General features: G+C 37.1%; 1 protein-coding gene, 1 long non-coding RNA gene and 1 other non-coding gene across 6 annotated transcripts in view; 1 reads left to right on the top strand and 2 right to left on the bottom strand.

The window, feature by feature from the left end:
- Window positions 1-19303, bottom strand: part of Glurib (Glutamate receptor IB) — a 385770-nt gene that overhangs the window by 86036 nt on the left and 280431 nt on the right. The window lies entirely within an intron of this gene.
- Window positions 2434-2507, bottom strand: Trnam-cau (transfer RNA methionine (anticodon CAU)). The gene has a single exon. It is a non-coding gene; the product is annotated as a tRNA-Met (tRNA).
- Window positions 16205-18573, top strand: LOC135167539 (uncharacterized). Of its 2 annotated transcripts, none has more exons than XR_010299873.1 (3): window positions 16205-16458; window positions 17836-18004; window positions 18080-18573. It is a non-coding gene; the product is annotated as an uncharacterized LOC135167539 (long non-coding RNA). The 2 variants fall into 2 exon arrangements; XR_010299874.1 differs by having other exon boundaries at window positions 17836-18278; window positions 18347-18573.

Below are 19303 nucleotides of genomic sequence, written 5' to 3'. Positions count from 1 at the left end.
TTCTTTAAAAATGAAAAAAAATTGACTGTAACCGGTTACATAATCTGACAATTGCTAGAAATGGATTTGTTTAGAGAAAAATATGAGTTTTGATATTCTATCCAATGATGATACGCATTGCACAATCATCTCTTATCATTGGTTTCGTAACTAAAAAATACGATAAATTATTCGAGACAGTTCGTTGTATATTTTTAGCAATAACTGAAATTTGTCTCCTCATTAAAGATAAAATGAGTTCTCTTCATGCTTATTATGCTTATCAGCAGTAATTGAATTCTTTTTATCGATGTCATAAATTTATTAAACTCACCACCATTATACCAACTATCACAATCCCAATTGACCTCATTAAACTCACAAACAACGTTTTTTTTACAATTATTGGCCATTGTTATTAACGCTGACCTTAATTACTGCGGTTATATTGAACCCTGAAATATTTTTTTTTAATAATGGAGAATGAATTATACCATAGGTACACCACCCACGGGTATAAAATGAACCGTGAAAATGCAGAATCATAATTCTTCTATGTGTTGTACATATAGAAGCAGCGCTCACAAAGGATCCAACAACTACAACACTGATGACTATCCTCTCATCAACGACTCATTCTTTTTTTACTCTGATTATTTTTTGTGTCCGTAATTTCGGTGGAATTTTATTTTTTATTTCGTTGGATGAAATGTGAGAATGAGGATGAAATAAAAATTACCCGTACGCGGCATCGCATTTTTTTACTTTTTATCATGAATTATGAATTAATGAAAAAATTTTCATTTGTAATTATTGACGTGGGGGAATGTTTCGTTTTTTTTTCTCGTAGTGCTAATTTTGAGTGAAACTATTTATGTAGGTGGATGGGAATGTAAACATTTACATATAACAAAATTTGTATATATTGTTGTGAATAACATTGTTGAGTGTGAGTGAATGCGAGATTATTTATTCCCTTATAACAAAATAGGTGGTCGTTGGGTGAAAGGATTATCAAACGTGAATTGTTGGAAGGGCGACAAGTGTATATGGAATTAAATTAAAAATATAACTTAATTAAAAATATAACTCGCTAGGTAATGAAATTGTATTTATAATGACACATAAAAAATTCACTCACTAATTTCAATACGAAAATAATATTTAATAAATTATCGGATGGGGAATCGCGAGGAATGACAAAAAGTGAACTGTTCTCGATGAATTTAGATTTTTACATAACTATTGGAAAACTGTCGAAATGTTTAAGGAAATTTGAAAAAGGGAAGGGATTGTTGGATTTTGGGGTTTTCTCCAATACAAAATTCACCCTGCTATAAAATCATTCAATATATAGGAAATATTTATTAGTCTATTTTAATGAGGCCCTCCTCCTAGAATAATTTAAGGGGAATCCCCCTAAGGATTATCCGCTATAGTTTTCTCCATTTACGTTTGGTAACCCGAGAGGACCAGGATGGCTGCAAGGGGAGGGAGCTCTATTGCCCTCTGAGGTTGAGTGTGAACTCTGGACCTCACGAGGTTTAGTTAGCTAGCATAGTTCATAGTGAACATTCGTAGTGTGTACTGCCGCTTGAGTGGATAGAATCAAAAGTGATATTTTAAATAATAACTTGACTTAAGTAAAATTTAAACAGTCTTTATTCTTCTCTACCCCGTAATCCAATAGGGATAGATTGAGGAATGATGATTGGGTATTTACAAATTGAAGGGAATGATTTCATTGGAGAAATTGTATTGAAAGGGAAAAAGGGAGGTCCTAGGTCTGTGTTAGAGGAGGTCCAAGAGGTCGAAAAGTCGGGGAAACGCCTGAAGGACTAGCGTCTTCATAATAAAACAGTAAACTGTAAAGGAAGTGGGGTTTGAGGATTAGAGCGTAGTGGAAATAAAATTTTGGGGAAAGATTGTTTATGTAGGTGGACAAAAAAATAATCCTTCTGGGGAAAATATTGTTACAAAAAAATATTGTTTTTGGGGGAAACATCACGACTGATATTCCGCGTGGGAGCAATAAGGGCAACGTTTTTTCTCATCGATCCTTCTTTATTATAGATACTCATATACTTATGGCACCTGCAACCCGCTGGTTTTCTATGTGTGTATATAATATATAATATAACTACATCGGTATCTCTTTACATCGCAGAGTATTGGTTTAAGACTTCTGGATCTCATGCTTGCGATCATTCGACATTTCGAGGTATTTCGATATCTCGTTTCGTGTCTTCTTTCGACTAGAAGACTATCATAATAAGGCGCGCAGATCCCCCCGCGCCTCAAGACGCTTATCATCAAGACGGGAAGTTTATATAGCGTTCCACATTTCTTGTGACGTCAAAGGAAATCGTTGGATAGGATTTTGGATGAGGTAGGAAGGGGAACAGGATAATTCTCCATATGATTTTTTGCAAGAAAAATTACTGAAAAAATAGATAGTCCAGACCGGGATTTGAACCCGGGACCTTCCGATTATGCATCGGGTGCTCTCCCAACTGAGCTATCCGGCTCAGTCCCAACCGGTCCCCCCGGGACCGGGCTACATAAACTTCGTTTATTTTATAAATATATCAAGAAATAATCGATTCTCGATATATCAAGAAACAATCGATTCTCGCTAATTTGGATACTTCGAAAATACTGCATATTCTTCTTTAATAATATGGGTTTAGTTACAAAGAGTTATTAGTACTTCCAAATAAATAATATTTATGTTCATGAAATGAAAAAAAATCAACTGACAATAACAATAACTTTGATCACCGGAACCAAAATTACTAATGAACGAAAAATTAAAATTTGTTAACTAAAAGACTTTTCGTTCAATTCTAAACCAAAAATGGCAGAGTTCGCCATGAGTTGTACGTAATATCAGTAACAAAATATAGTTTGGTTACACGTGCGACGGGGTCTTTTTAACTCGCGTGATTGGCCGCCGTCGGCTTCGCCTCGGGCCACCAACTTAATAACCGTTTTCACCCCCTCGCACTAGTATCGAAATATACTATTCGTTTACTAGTAAACGAAAAATAGCGTAGTTCACCACTCAGTGAATGTGATTTCACGAACAAAAAATATCGTTTGATACACGTGCCTCGGTGGCGCCTCGGGCCGCCAAACTTCGAAATACACGTTACAACCCCTCTAGATATGTAATTACAGTCTTTATGTCATGGACTTGTGGCCTCCCCGTTGAACATATTAAAATGCCCGACATCTTTTTTTTTTTTAAATATTGTGTTATGACCTATTCGATTTGTTCTGTCGCAGAAGGGTTTCTTCTGTTTAAAATTCAATAGTCTCGTCAAATTATTATAATTTGTATTTTTATTACTCGACTGGGATTTTCCCTGAAAATTGTTTGATTGAGGGTTAAATCTTTTAGGTATTTTAGTGGGAATAAAATTCATCTATTACTCGTTCATTATAGTCGGGTATTTTCCAGGTCCTGATCATTCGAATAATTTTATCGTAGACAAATTTTTATGGTTCTTAACCCTTCGAATGATTTTATTGCTACTCTCTATCATAAGAAAAATGAAATTCTAGGATCTCTCCATGGTCCGTGCGTTCACATAAAGATTTTCGTCTTATTTAATTTTAAGTTAGTTCCGTAGCTTTTACCGAAGTGTCAAGATTCTATAATCATTGAATCTCCAGTTGATCAGACTAAATTCCTACACTGATTCCATCAGCTGTATCTGTTTATGAGTTACACCGCTACCGGTTACACTCCCTTTTCTATATAATTGAAGTCAGTTTTCCGTTCTTAAATAATACAGTTTTCGGTTTAAAAATAAAATTGTTTGAGATCCCTTCAATATAATTGTGATTTTTTTCAAGTGTAAATCAGTGAAACAAATACAGACAATTGCAACAAAACTCTCACAATCACCTCCTCAGTGTCCCGACCCTGTGCGAATGAAGACCATTATTGAGTTTAATCGAGATGCATTGAAATAGTTTTGACTCCGAGTGTCCATCCCGAACCCAACCGATTCCGACCGAGAGCTACCGAGCATATATATACGACCCAACTACCCCCTCTACTACCTCTAGATGATTTTTGACAAACGAAAGCTCTGTATAATCAAAAAAAGTATTGAAGGAAAACCAAGATGTTTCGCCAGGATTGGAAAATGGCGAATTCAATTGATGCTATAAACTTTGACGGAGACAGTGACGTGAAAAAATCCACGTCAATCCACCTGGTTTTACCTTTAACGATTTTTCTTCATCAAACAGAACTTATATTTGGCACTCCTTTATTTCTTTTTCAAAAAGAAAATAGGGCAAACCACTACACATAACTTTATCTTGACGCATTTTTTACCAATTTTATTTCCATTTTTTTCACCAGTTTTATATTCCGAAATGCCGGTTATAAAATTAAATTGAGGTGGACGGCGCCAGAGGGTCACCCGAGAGCCTACGTAAACATCAACAATAACGTCTGAGGAATAAATGACAGAATATTTCATTTGATAAAAATTTGATGTGACCTAACGTGGAACATCGAGACAAAATTTTTTGAACCGTATATTCTCCACCAAGTTAAAAAAAATCACTCCTCTATTCGTACATATACAAGGGGGATGCCCTTTATCTCTATCCCACCCCTCATGGTTACTCCACACGATGTTGAACTCCCCCACTTCTATCTTTTCCTCCTGCAAATGGGATTTCATCTAAAAATCGCGCAATCCAATTTTTCAAACGACTTGCTAGAGTTGAGGTCCTTTTCAGGGGAGGAAATTCGTTTAACAAAAAAATCACATTACCTCGTCAAGTCTGTCGTGTGTTTCAGTTCAGTCTGCTTTTTTGAGCATTTCTTATTGTTGAAAAGGGATTGTTTTTCGTTGGACGAAGCAGAGAAATCGAGACAGGAATTCATTTGAATAGTGAGAAAAGAAATATGTTGAGAAAAAATTATTCGCTTGTGAATTCGATTCGTGTGAGGAATATAAATTGAGGATTTATCGCGCCCTTCGGATGCTGAAGACAATGATCGGACATGATTCTGCTTAAAATTGAAAGCTTCATTCGATATTTCGAAATTTTGAGAAAAAGATCTTGAATTTTTCAATTCATCATGAAGATTGAACGGTCTTTTATATGCAATTGTCAATGGACTGGAAATTCCGAATGTTTTTTTTTATATATTTGTGGAATTTGCACTACTTTCGAGACGTATAAATAATTAATATTTCCAAAATTAGGTACTCTTTCAATAATAGTGGACTCTTCAACACGTGATGCATCTGTTACAGAAACGATTTGCCTTTTGGAATCTGTTTATTGACTTTTTATAAAATAAATATAACCGGTTAAGCCACAATTTTGCACTAAATGAATTTCCAAAAAGTTATGTCGACATGCCGGTAGGGATACTCGAGCAGTAAGAACAGGACCAAACTTGGTTCACTCTAAACCGCCAACCTTGGCGTTTCCTAGCATGAGTCTGGCGTCAACCGATGGTGATGCCAGTCTAGGGCCAACATTATTTAGATAGGTCACCCCGGCTTTGGGGGATAGATCAAGGTCGCCTGGGACGCTGGTGATGGTCATGGGGACTAGGAATGTAGTAACATAGGATTAGCAATTTTAGTATATTGAAAATTATTTTATGAGGATAAATGCGAAAAGGAAAAATATGGCGTATAGCGCAAATGATAGGAACTAAGTGGGGAAAATTAAGGAACAGATGATGGGGAATTACCCAGTAATAATCTTCATAGCCCTGATACGAACAAAAATCAAGAAAGACTTGAATACCACGACTCAACACCAGCTTAAGCTAGAACGCCAGTCTTGACACAGGGTTGGCTTGCCTTGGTCCAAGCCTGAACCAGGCTTGCTCCAATTGTTAATTCCTACCTCGGTAATTATGCTACACAACACTACTATCTGGTCTCGATTTTCGATAACCACGAGAATGGAGGGAAGGATGAGAAGGTAGATGACAACTCCTGGTAAATCTGTAAAACGAGACCGCGGTTCTGGTCTTTCATTGGTCGCTAGCTGTTATCCATGGTTAACGAGACGGCCAAGGGGTAGGGTGAGAACTATCTGAGTATATACACATCGGATGAGAAAGTGGGATGAGATACCAGCAAAGGAGGTGGCAGATGGCCATAGCATTATCGACTTTATATTGGCAATAACCAAACAAGTTATCAGCTATTGTTATACGAACGATATACTGTCACGATGGGGAGGGGCAAAAGGGACGAGGTTAGTATCTCTCAAGTTTTACTAATTATCTGTGGTAAAGTTTTCAATGTATACAGAGGGTTGCCCTCATGAATTTCAATTAATGCCTTCATTTTGAAATCACTGTACACGTTAAATAACTGGGACTTTCTCGGTGTTTTAATGAGATGTTATAATATTACAGATCTGGTGGTAATTGCAAAGTAAGGATAATGATGCCTGAAAATTGCAAAGACGAACCATGATCATCTCTTAATTTTTGGATGAAGAAATCAATTTACTTCTCCCTCAATTCGCATATTTTAATGATGAAAAACGCAAGATTTATTTTAAAAAATCCAAACGTTGATAAAGGATTGTGCTTTATCAAACCAGTAGTTATGGATGTCAATTAAGTACTGATAAAATTAATGAGAATTAGTGAATGTAAGGCTAATTTGAAGTTGCAGAAATTAAGATGAGAATACGGTACACAAAATAAGATTTGCTAAAATCTTCAGAAAAAAAAAATTTTTTCACGGGTCTATTATCTACTGTAAATAGACTAAATAGTTCAAAAACATTAAGATCCAATATTTGTGCTGAATGTGTTACCTTCAAGTTAATACTAATGTATCAAGTTGTTATCTTTTATTATCAAAGTTTTGAATAGTTACTTTTGCATTTATTTATTGACGACCACTATGATCCTACAATATTTTATATCTAATTTAATAAGAGAGATTAAGTGTGGTGGAAGTACTTATAACCCTTAGGGAAACCAATAAATAATTAGTAATCATAATATATATAATTTAAATTTTCTTTTCTTTCCGCGTATGAAAAATGAGTTCATAAAGAAACTACATTCAATTTTATAAAAGCGAGGACGCAGTAACATAAAGATCAACACCTCAGCCGTTTGTGCAAATCGATATTTGGAAAAAAATAATTTTTTTTCTCACTATACGAATGTTGCATATTATTAGTTTACATTTCAAATCATTTATCAAAAATTAATTTGCAGTCGGACTGAATAGGTCTTTGTATTATTTGTATTTCTTTTATTCTCGTGTTTCGACTTGAGATTGGAAAACATTTTTATGAGAGAAACTTTTAAGAAATTTCGGGTATGATGTGTATGGCCTGTTTTCTTGGGTCTAAACAGAGGTGCATGAGTGGGATAATTGTTAATGTGAGTCGTCAGGTCCAGGGTGTTGTAGCCCTTCAGTCTATTAGTTAGTTCGCTTAAGGAAACGAATGGGAGTGGCTGTGCCTTTCGCGCCTATAAAATAAAAAGAATAAATAACATTCACACGTTTAGAATCATTATAACAATCTTATTTCCCATACTTACTCCTCTGAAATTCCTCACGTAATTCATTGATTTAACGTCAAGAATGCAATTCAGTACAAATACATTCCTCCCCCTGCATAACCATTCTCCAACTTGGATGAATAAAACCGTATGAAGGGAGTCATCGGCGCCTCCTTCCCCATGAAAAATAGTAAAAAGAGTCCTTGGAAAAAAAAATGAGAGAAGTTGGTATTCGCCGCATCAGGTACCGTTATTTTCATGCCGGAAAGTTTTATGTCCCCCTATAATTTCCCGAGTACTCTCTCTCTCTAGTGCACATCCATACACACATGCACATTCTCCTCTCAGGTTGAGAGATCCGGGAGAGCGAGGAGAGAAATGAAAAAAAGGATAGGACTCCCGTAAATCGTCGGGTCCACTCTTCGGGCGCGTCTCCTCGAGCGTAAAAGAACGCTCACTCATTGGCCGTTTACGGCTTCAATTACCAACCGATGCACTTGATATTACCGCCCTATAGTTTTTCATTTACAGACAATCGTTCCATTTTACTTCTGTTCCCTTAAAAGAGATTCACGTGAAAAAATCGTATCTCGCGCAGATAAGGTCATGTTTGGAGAGAAATATTCAGTAAAAATTACAGAACTGAAGTTTAAAAAAATTATTAAGAAAATTTACCCGACGGTATCGCTATTTTTCACAGAAAATTTTGATAGAAATTATGGAACCCTCCAAAAAATTATGTAATAATTGCATAATAATAGTGAGGGTCGAGGGTATTGATGGTTCCACCTGAAACATAATGAGGTACTAGACAAAGTGAAAAAGAATTTTTGAAGTTCTAACAAAGGTCGAGGAGGTTCGCGCTCAATGTCGAATGTAAATATCAAATGTAAATAAAGAAACAGTTTTGCAGATCGTCTGAGCAGCATGTACAAAGTGGTTGATGCCAGTGTATGATCGGACAAAGTTGAGGATCAGATAGTCCCGTACGCTATGATATCGCGGATACTCGTTTTAGTAACGAGGAAACAACTAATTCCAACTACCGTTCACGAAACATTTAACTTGGATAACTTGCTCCTATCATGCTCCACTATTCTCCCATTTGTCCCTTGAATTCAAACGTGCACTGTGTGGGTGTGTGCGCGATAGGGGACGAAAGGGTATGATGAAAATGTGGAATGTACGTAGATGCTCAGATATTGTGAATATTCTGTTATCATTAGTTACAGAATGTCATGCTCGAGTGAAATGAAAAATTTAATTGAAAGCGACAGGCGAAGAAGAATTCCCAGGTAGGAATATCCGTTGGGTTCGCAAGGTCGATCATTCCGGCTAGGGCGGAATAGAAAATGCCCGTTTGCGGCAAATCGGTCTCTCCCAGCTTATGCAATGGGACTATTGGGATATATTGTTAGCTAAATAGGAGCTTAAACAAAAAAAAACGTGCGTCCCATATCCATAACGATCTATGGACGCTATCCACAAACCACTCATCCTGCCTTTCCAGACCCGACAACGTATTCATTCTCTCATTTAGTCTTCATCAATGTAAGTTCTGTCCTAAGAATGACCCCATGTGACTGGATAAAACCCACCGGTATGGGGCACAGAAAATCCTCAAAAACCCTAAACATTACCATAATAAAACTGTCATGTCTCACACACCCGTCTCCTTTTACACTCACATTTCTTACGCTAGAAACAAACACATAATATATTGAAGTGGTTCGTCGCGGGTCTGTCTTTGGTGTGTGTACCAATCGGCAGAGGGATGACCATAGAACATTCTCGAAGGGACTAATTTATTTTCTTTTTCCCGGCTCTCCAGTTTGGCGTAGAACCCTGCATTGAAAAGTCGTGCTAAGTTTTTCTGCTTTTTTGTATCATACGCGTTGACCCACCCGGTCTACGAGTACCACTCATATAATAATAGAGGGGACATTAATTAATAGTGATAACGTGTCCAATATTTATTGACCTTCGTCTAACCGTTGTTCTCTTCTCATCATTGGTCATATGAGATAAATCCATAACTTTAACATAATAGAAACTGAAAACTTAGCGCCTAAACACATTTTAACATTCGCTGGTGTCAAATCGCTCTGTCACACGAGCACAATGATACGAAAGAACAAAACACTCACTTTTTACTATTTTATCCATTCCACATTAGTTTTACCAGCCGCAAGGTTTTCAAGCGTCATCAGTCACCAATTACCAACCCTAGACCCTATAGGTTCCTTCACCAATAGGCATTTTATCCTTGCTATCTAGTGCTTCCCTAGTACGAGATGACGAACGGCCAACAGTGGGCCGACACTGGGCCAGTATCGGCCGATTGTCGGCCAGTTCTCATTTCCTACGTGGGTTAGTTTGACTCGCACAAGGAACTGTTGCATCAAGCTCTATTCAACTTTCAATTTCTACTCAGGATCGCTGATTGATCATCGCAAAACCTCAATGACTGCAACTAAATTCTCCTATGAGTGTTCTGAACCAAATTCAGTATTAATGATCGAAATGATATCTCTTCAAACATTTCCAAATACCCCCCGTGAATGTTGCTCATTAGATTGGAGTAGATCACTTGGTGGCATAAAACACTTGAACATAAAATTATAGCGTCGAAATCACTGTAAGAAATCCTCTTCAACATCTGCCCAGCATCCACTTGTATCCCTCTTGTGGCTATTCCTATCCTATGGCAAACGCCCAACATCGGGAAAGGGCGACCGCGCAATCGTCGGGGATTATCCTTTCAGCGGATTGCGGGGTTTGCAAAGCCATGCGGTCGACGGCTTTGTAGGGCTACGTGCGGTGATGGATTAGAAAATTTTTCTGCACATATATATATACATATATATATTGTTAAAGTACTGCCTTTTAACAGAGTGTCACTGGCGTGTTTGACAAAAAAATTTAGGGAGAGAATACTGGGGTATAACATGTGAATGAAATAGTCAGAAGGCCTTCATCGGGGTTACAGGAACTGGCTGCAGACCCTGGTATCATGGGATTATAATTCCATTTGTGCGGATACATCGGTTTCGGCTTCCTCCAGAATTTTTTATACACTTTCACATGCCGAAACGCAGTCCCTGCTCTTTTGTCCTGTCAATCACTGTATTTGGCCTCTCGCCATTTTACTCTTTTCTGAACTCCTACTTTTCACCGCGGGATTGATGTCTGTTCTGCTGTTCCTTTTATTCGTGAAAATGGGCATTTACATTTACTCATGTTTCCATTAATCGATTATCGAATAATCGATTAGATCGAATTCGCCATTTTCGATATACGAGTAGTGCCCTTCTTAGTAACGGACGCCACCGCGTGGCGTTGATGGCGGGGTCACCTTTGCTCCTTCACTAATCGATTATCGATGGTCATTATGTGGTCGATTATGTCGTAGCCATGACCCACGACCGATGAAATCTCCTGAAAATCTCAATGAGAATCAGCCATGTAGCCGCATCTGTGGTATTTAAAAAAGCGCGCGTAAATTACAAAGAGGTCTGATCATCAGAACTAAGAAATCCCGAACAAATTCCGAGGTGTATGATTTGTAACAACGATAAGGTCTATAATGAGCAGGATAAAAAAATAAATTCATTTTTTGATAATGGGAGTTGAGAATCAACAGATCAAACCAAAATAACAACTAACATAGATCGTTTGTTGTCCATTTTTTCACACTATTCTCTAATTAATCTTCCCAGATAAGGGACACACGTCACTAATCGAGTATGGCGGATGAATTGATACAATCGATTTTTTCATTGTCACAATCGATCATGTTGCAATCGATAATCGATTAGTACAAAAGTACAGTTAAAACCGATATTATCGCCGCGGTCGCAGTGGCGCTAGTATGAATCACATAGTCAAGAGCCTTTCATCGTGGGTAAAGTGACTCCCTGCAACCACTGGGATCATGGGATTATAATTCCATTTCTCTGGATACATCGATTTCACTTCTCCCTCCCCCCTCGCGAATTTTGACATAAAAACGCCTGAAATGTCATTTTTCCGCTTTTTTTTTCCTCAACCACTTTATTCTCTCCACCCACCATTTTGCTTTCTTCTGATCTCATTCCTCTTCACCTCCCTACGTATATTTCTCCCGACTCTTCCCTCCAGCCGACAGACCCGCGGGGACTTTTCATCGTTCCTCGGTGGGCGTCCTGGAGTCAGGACAGGAAGGGACCATTATTCTTTCCGTGCGATATAGGCGTCGCGGGTAATAACATCCAGAAATTCTTTTTTTTTGTCTTCGCGAAGAAAGAGAGACTTACTAACCTTGTCTTTTACCTTTTTCTCGGTTTCCTTTGGCTCCTCATTCTTTTTTTTGCATGATTTTTTTTTCTCTCACTCGAGCTTCATATGGCCCTGTGTGTGTGTGGTTTCATCCCATACTCATACATATACAGAAGTTGTCTCATCGTTTTCGTTCCACTGGGAGTAATGTATAGGGGATATTTTTCTTTCCGGAAAATGTGTTTGTCTTTTTATCAGCGTTTTTTTGTCTCCCCCACCGCATTGTTTCGGCGCTTTTTTTTCTTCTGCGAATGGGAAAATTTTGAAAATGAAATGGAGAAATGGGAATGCTACGTGACTCAATATTTTCTGGATTTCTTTTTTTTTTCTTTTATAGCTGATTCTGTTGACAAGATCGTGAGCCACGAGGATAAAGAGAATATCAGGAGCTGGGGCTGTTATGAATTTATTATGGCGACCCATCTTCACTTCTCGAAGAGGCTTTGGATTTTCTCGTCGTCGTATTGATAGAGTAAAAAAAGAAATCTTGTCGGGGGTATGGCATTCTCAACGACAGGAGGAATTTGTCGTATCGTAAACTCAGATTCTGCACAATAATCCTACGAATTGGGAAGAGAATTTTGTATATAATCGAATTTCGATACGGTCACAGTGTTGTGTCTGTTTGTTTATTCAAAGAATGTAATTCTATCGAGGAAGGGGGAGGAAGAGGAGAATAAAAATAAAGGAGTAATGGGTAGACTTGGAATGCGGATGAATTCACTCCGGTTCGTGGGAACAAAAAAAAAATCCTGGAGTAGAAAAGTAAATTAAATTTTACTCAAGTGTACACGTGCGTACGAGCAATTCGAGAAAAGGTAATTCATTTGGAAAATTGGAAAATTTACAATTGTATTATGAACAAATTTACATTTGCGAAATAATGGAAATAGCTTTCTCGTCAATATACTAATTAGTTTATGCCTCGCATTCGATAAATTTTGAGAATTGCGAGGATACAATTTTCGGGTGGAAAGGGCGAATAGGGTTCCAGAAAAAATTCATGAGTTACGGGCGAATTTAATGGGATAAAATATTTCATAATTTATTGGGCTGTAATGCTGCCAACAAACCTTTCCATCATCACTAAAATAATTAATGATAATTCAGTAGTGATCCGATAAAAAAATTTACGACGATTTTTTTGTAAATTTATTGTTTCCCATTAGTAGACTCTTGAATACGTAATGCATCTGGAGCAAAAACAATTAGAATTTTGGGATTAGTTTAGTCATTGTTTAATAGGATAAATAAAATACCTAAAGTTGCAACTTGGCGCGTAATAAATTTCCAAAGAGCTAGGTCGACATAACTTTTATTTGATTGATAAAGAAGAAGGGTAACAGGTGGTTCGAGTGGACTTAACTTCATTGAAGATGAAGGGCATCAGAGCTAAGTCGACTTGACCCTTTGATTATGTACATATGTTCGACCTAAATCGACTAAATTAACTAAATAATCGTCAGCAGAGGGTGAAACTGATTGTGGAGTCAAATCATTCAACATCTCGTCATAATTACCAATGACTTGAACAAATTCAGAACAGGAAATCTGTTTTATATTCGTTGGAATACCACATTCAATTTTGAATTTCCTAGAGTTGTAAATTCTAGTAATCTGTCCTCCATAGAATGATCTTTCGAATATGTACTAAACGCCGAGGTTTTCTTTGTGTAGTTGTTTTAATGTTCTTTTCAGGAGAATGGGAATTCACTTGAATTATACACAACATCTTTAATACAAAATTTCAAATATATTTTATAAACAAAGGGTGAACACATCGATATCGTAAGAAAGGGAAAGATCTCCGTTGAGATGTTTCTGCTATGTTGGTTGCAACAATACTGGCTGGATGAAAAATTATAAAAGTGACAAATGAATTTTGAAATGTCTCAGGGTCGAAAAAAGCAATAATCCTGCTGATAAAGAATTTGTACTCAGCCGACAAATGATTATTGCAGTCGATAATATCGTAATTGGGGAAAAGAATCTATAAAGTAATTCCACGCGCAGAGTTTACCGTCAATAAAGGGATTAGAATGGTTCCTTATAGGTGCGAGAAATTGAGAGTTATTTTAACAAAACGACGAAAATTCTTAAAGAAAAAGAAGTAGTGAAAAATAAAATGAACAATATTCCGAAAACATTCAAAGGAATTCTATAGGTTTATTATACCCTAAAAGATGCGCCTAAATTTTTTTTAATGAATTTATTGGGGAATTTCCTGGAGGTAGAAATGTAGATTGTACTAAAAAAAGGGAATGGAAAAATACTAAATAAAAAATTTATTTCGCGTATTTGGCACGCAACAAGATTCACAATAATTTTTTCGGCTGTCGTAAAAAATTTGTCTTTTCGATGTTCGCTATTGAATCAACTTGCTAATCCAATAATTATCTTCTTCAATTAACCGAAGAAAACACTGCAGAATGAATAAAATTTCCATAATGAACAAGCACTCCTTCGACTTCTAGTCTCCTCAGGTCGATTTGCTCAGAAATGCGTGCATGAATAGCAAATTAAATTCAATCGAACGGAACTCGATGGATCGTACTGTCCAATGTGCCGTAAAAAGTCTGGAGAATGAGAGAATTCTAATTTGGTAGATTGTACCAAGGAGAACATTTCATTCACCTCACGCAACTCACATTCACAAGCGGTGAGGCCTCATCGGGGCATTTGGAACTCCAGCTGTACCTGGATTTGCATAAAAACGCCAAACGGGGGAAAATTAAATTTTTCCCTCCCCTAACCTTCCACCCCTCTGCGGGTAACTGGCTGTGTCCACGCAAACGATCACCACTGATCCCCCTCAATGCGGCAACGACAGTTTCAATTGTTTTACGCGCGTGCGGTCAACGAACGCTAATTGAAACGATGACAAAAGGTTTTTGTCACTAAAACGAGCGGTTGATATCCGGCCACAATTGAAACGTCAATTCCTCGATCAACTTTATCTTCTCGTATCTGATGGAATCGATCGATTTCAACGGGTTGATAATTTTTGGAATGAATTGCTGATCATCAAGTTTTCCCAGGGAGTAGAGTGCATAATAAAAGTGATCGAGTTAATTATAAATATTACATAAATTGGTAAACGGAAAGTAATTAACTAATTCAAAAAATCGAATCTGGATTTTTCATCAAGGTCCTGACAATTATCATAGGCCATTTTCCCAGAGATGTGTGTGTCAATGTATGTACGTGAATTGTAATTAACTGCTGATAATATATTAATTACCACAAAAAATTGATTATAATAATTCAGTAGCGAAGGGGTAAAATGAAGTAAGTTCATTTATCTCTGAGTTGAGCTTTTTGAGGAATATCTCCGAAGGTAAGAGAGATAGCGAAATTTTGACATTGACTTTTGTTATAGCTCTCAATTCACCCCACAAAAAAGGTTCCAATGAAAATTTTGGTATCTCCTCTAAATTTTGAGATATTCCTTAAAAACCGGTCACCAGTCAAAGGTGACTTATCTCGATTCACCACTTCGCTACTGAATTATTCTATTTGCTAATAATTTTATTATTAAGGAACTTCAGAATAAATTATCTGTCTTCGGTAATGCTACGATAAATTGCGAAATTCATTATTGTAAGCTTCAACAACAATTAATTTATTTGTTTTCCCGTATTAAATAGAGAACATGTTAACAGACAACTACAAATATTTGAAAAACTCGAGTTTAAACAGCTCAAAGTTATTAAAATTCATTTTGAGGTAAAATATAATTTTGCCAGTTAGATATTCTTCTGACAGGAATTTAAAGCAGATTTTCCAATGGAAATTTCGGGCAATTGTTTGTGCGAAACAAATATAATTGGCAAAATTATATTTTTCTCTCAGTTCATTGTTTTTATCCTTATTTTCAAAATCTGGAAATAACATAAATAATTATTGTATGACTAACAACTTGGTTAAAAATATAAAAATTAGAGCTCTGCAAGGTCTTAATTACATAGAATCGATAAAGTTTCGTGATTGCGATATCACCTCAATCGAATGTAACTAGTCCCTAAAATCAATATTTTCACTAAAAAAAAATAAATAATGATGTTTTGTCCGGAAAAAACTGTTCGGGACTCTCCGCAAAATTAGTTGTAGAGCGTAACAAATAACGATTTTCGATGTACCCCCCGATAAATTAAGTTTGCCACTGAGTTCGGTCGTACTGAATTGAACGAGAAAAAGCCGCGGAATTGAATTTTCCCAACTCCGTATTCTTTTCCGGATGATATTGGAAATTTCCGTGATACTCTAGATCCATTAAAATTTTGCCGCTTCAATTATTTCCGTAGATGTGGTTTGCAAAAGTTCTCTGCATGCTCCCGCGGATGATGTTCCTACAGGGAAAAAAAAAGGTAATTCCATCGAAAAGTTATAATGCCCTCGTTCGATGCCACTCGTGGCCAGTCAAACAGTTACCGCACTAGGAAAAGAGTTGTGAGATAAATTGCAAAAAAAAGGAGAGAACACCTCTGAGTGAGTTGGAGATGAAGTGAATCGAGTCTGGAAAAGCAAACGCACTAATTTTCACGTACATGGGACGAAGCGCTAACGAGGGGTGCGATTGCTAACTGCTCTTCGTCTTTGGTGGTGCCCGTGGGACTACAAATTGAATCACGATGGTAACCACGTGAGGCATTAACGAGCCACATTGGTCTATATCACCTCGTACATGTCATCTTTATGGACGTGAAAATCGTGGATTACTTTCGAACTCGTAGACCGAGACTAATGTCTACCGTGTGCCCTATGAAAAAACATTATTTTTACCGAATGTCCATTTACTTGAGGAAAGTATTTACGTCTTCAACCCTTTATTTCTGAGACCGAGTAATTACCTGACAATTCTGATGACATTTGAATTGAGTTAATTATATTACTCTAGAACACGATCATGTTAATTATAACGTTGAGTGAACTCGTGCAATAATTATCAGCATTAAACAATTCATCGAAATTCTTCCCTCGAGAAAATGAGAAATTCAGAATAATTAAGTGATTATTGATGAAATGCATTCAAGGTGACGTACAAAATAGTCATCATCTAGAATCATATGATTATCATAATTTAAACCGAAGAAATATAATTTTGCGAAATAAGGACTTCTCAGAAATAAATGGATATCTACCAAAATAATTTATTTCTACGTCTGCCAAAAGGGTAAGAGTCCCTTCAAGGTCTTGTTACATTAAATATTACTTGGTAGGGAAGGGGTAAAATGGGTCAATTGGATAGATACAAAGTTTAGAGGAGAGCTAAGAAAGTGATTGTAACTGCCCTGATCGGAATTTATGCCAATGGCGATTTTGACTAGATGTTATGTGATTTTACTCCACAGTGAGTTCACCTTCTGCCGAGGATTATTCATTCGATTTGATCGATTTAAGTCGAACATGTGTACACAATCAAAGGGTCGAGTGATTTAGTTCTCATGCTCTTTCACTTCAATGAAGTTATATGTCGACTTGAAGGTACTGTCGACAAAACCCGAATTTTCATTCAAAAATTAATTTGTGGAGAATTATTAGAAGATTTCGTTTATTCTAAATAATTGATATAAAGAAATTTTTACATAAGGGAAAATCTAGGGGGAAGCGCGGGTACACTATTTCCCACATAAAAGATAGGATTTGGTGTTTTCGCGTTAAACATTTTCGAAAATACACATTATGAACCAAAAGGACAATTTAGAGAAAAAAATTTTTTTGTAGCTTACAAGTGTAAACACAAAATCCTGATCAGGTACTTCAATAAGTCTATTTCCCAAAAATCGAGAGAACATTCGAAATTCTCGAGGTCAATCAGCCTATCCTCACTCCATCTAAATATAGAAAACTCCACATCCTTCGATTCAAATAGCCAGGAAAATCCTGCTTCTGCATAATAAACTGTAATGCCCCGCGTGAAATCCTCATGACATTCTACAAATGAATTCACGAATTAAGAATAATCCCATGTTGAATCAAAAACTAATTATTTTAAACACCACACTTACCAGGCGGACTGAGGGCTGATGGTTGAGGCCACCACCCAGACCATTCTCAGCGCACCCCTTTTCCCTCTCCCACCCACCTCAAAACTTTGCTACCGATAATCCTGAGGTCGTTCATTTATCACTCTGAAAGGGGCCCACAAGCGCTAAAGTGTCCAAGATGAGGAAGTGAAAGGTAAATGTAGTATACATGAGACGACAGTGGGGAGGACGTAGCATTAATTAGCTCTGTACGAACGGATGTCAACAGCGGAGAGGGTGAATAAGAGTAGCCAGCCACCCCCTCACGCCCGCCATCAGGATTGAGGGTAGATAAATGACCGAAATTCGTATCCCATCGGGCGAGGATAATGCGTCTAGTCGAACTCTGACCTGGTCGAGTCCTTGGAACAAAATTGAATTTGTAAGTTCGTTCGTGCCGTCAGCCTTACAAATGTCTCAGCTTGAGGGTAAGGGCAGTTGGTGCTCGTATTTACTGACTGGCTGTCCATATTTGTCTACCAGAATTTTTTTACAGCCCTTCCTGCCCTCTGTTTTTTCGGCTGATTGGTCCTACCAATTCCCATGCATACGGCTATGGGTTCTACACTGTACCGCATCTACACTCATAGAATAGGAGAGAGTTGGCATGAGAAACTATAGGAAATACTCATACCAGAGCACAGGCGACTGCCTTATCGATAGCCCAAATATAAGACGGAAAATTAATACAGCGTTGCATATCTTGTGAGGTAGGAATGCGGATGAGGTAGGAACGTAATCATGATTATTCACATATAATACCACAAGTGGTTCAAAATTATCGAATATTTCCCGATAGATTCGTTGCAAACAAATGAAGGAGTCAAGTTTTTCAGGCTAAAAAATCACGAGTGCGAAGCACGAGTGATTTTTCCTGAAAAACTTGACGACTTCATTTGTATGCAGGGAACCTAGAGGGAAATATTCTATAATTTTGAAGCTCGAGTGGTATTCAGGGGATTATTTTTCCTATCCAAATTTCGGCCAAGAGAATTGTACCATGATATGAAAAGAGGTTTATTTGGTTAAGTTGTCGTTTGTTTATCAAAATTATCAAAAAATTATCGCATATAATACCACAAGAGCTCCGAAATTATCGAATATTTCCCGATAGATTCGTTGCAAACAAATGAACGTGTCAAGTTTTCCAGTTTAAAAATCACGAGGGCGAAGCGCGAGTGATTTTTCAGGAAAACTTGACAAGCTTATTTGTTTGTAGGGAACTTTGAGGGAACTATCAGATAATTTCGAAGTTCGAGTGGTATTCGGGGGATTATTTTTTGCATCCAAATCTTGGCCGATAGAATTGCACCATGAGACATAATTTTCAACGAATTGCCATTTAATCTATCAGATACAATTGAGGGTTACTTCATCATTTGTTTTTTTTTATATAGGAAACATGAAAAATTTCCAGTGAAATTTCCAAGAATTTCCGCTGAAATACCGTGTT

The sequence above is a fragment of the Diachasmimorpha longicaudata genome, chromosome 11 (genome assembly GCF_034640455.1).
Source record: "Diachasmimorpha longicaudata isolate KC_UGA_2023 chromosome 11, iyDiaLong2, whole genome shotgun sequence".
Lineage (NCBI taxonomy): Eukaryota > Metazoa > Arthropoda > Insecta > Hymenoptera > Braconidae > Diachasmimorpha > Diachasmimorpha longicaudata.
This window is presented reverse-complemented; position numbering and strand designations above follow the sequence as displayed.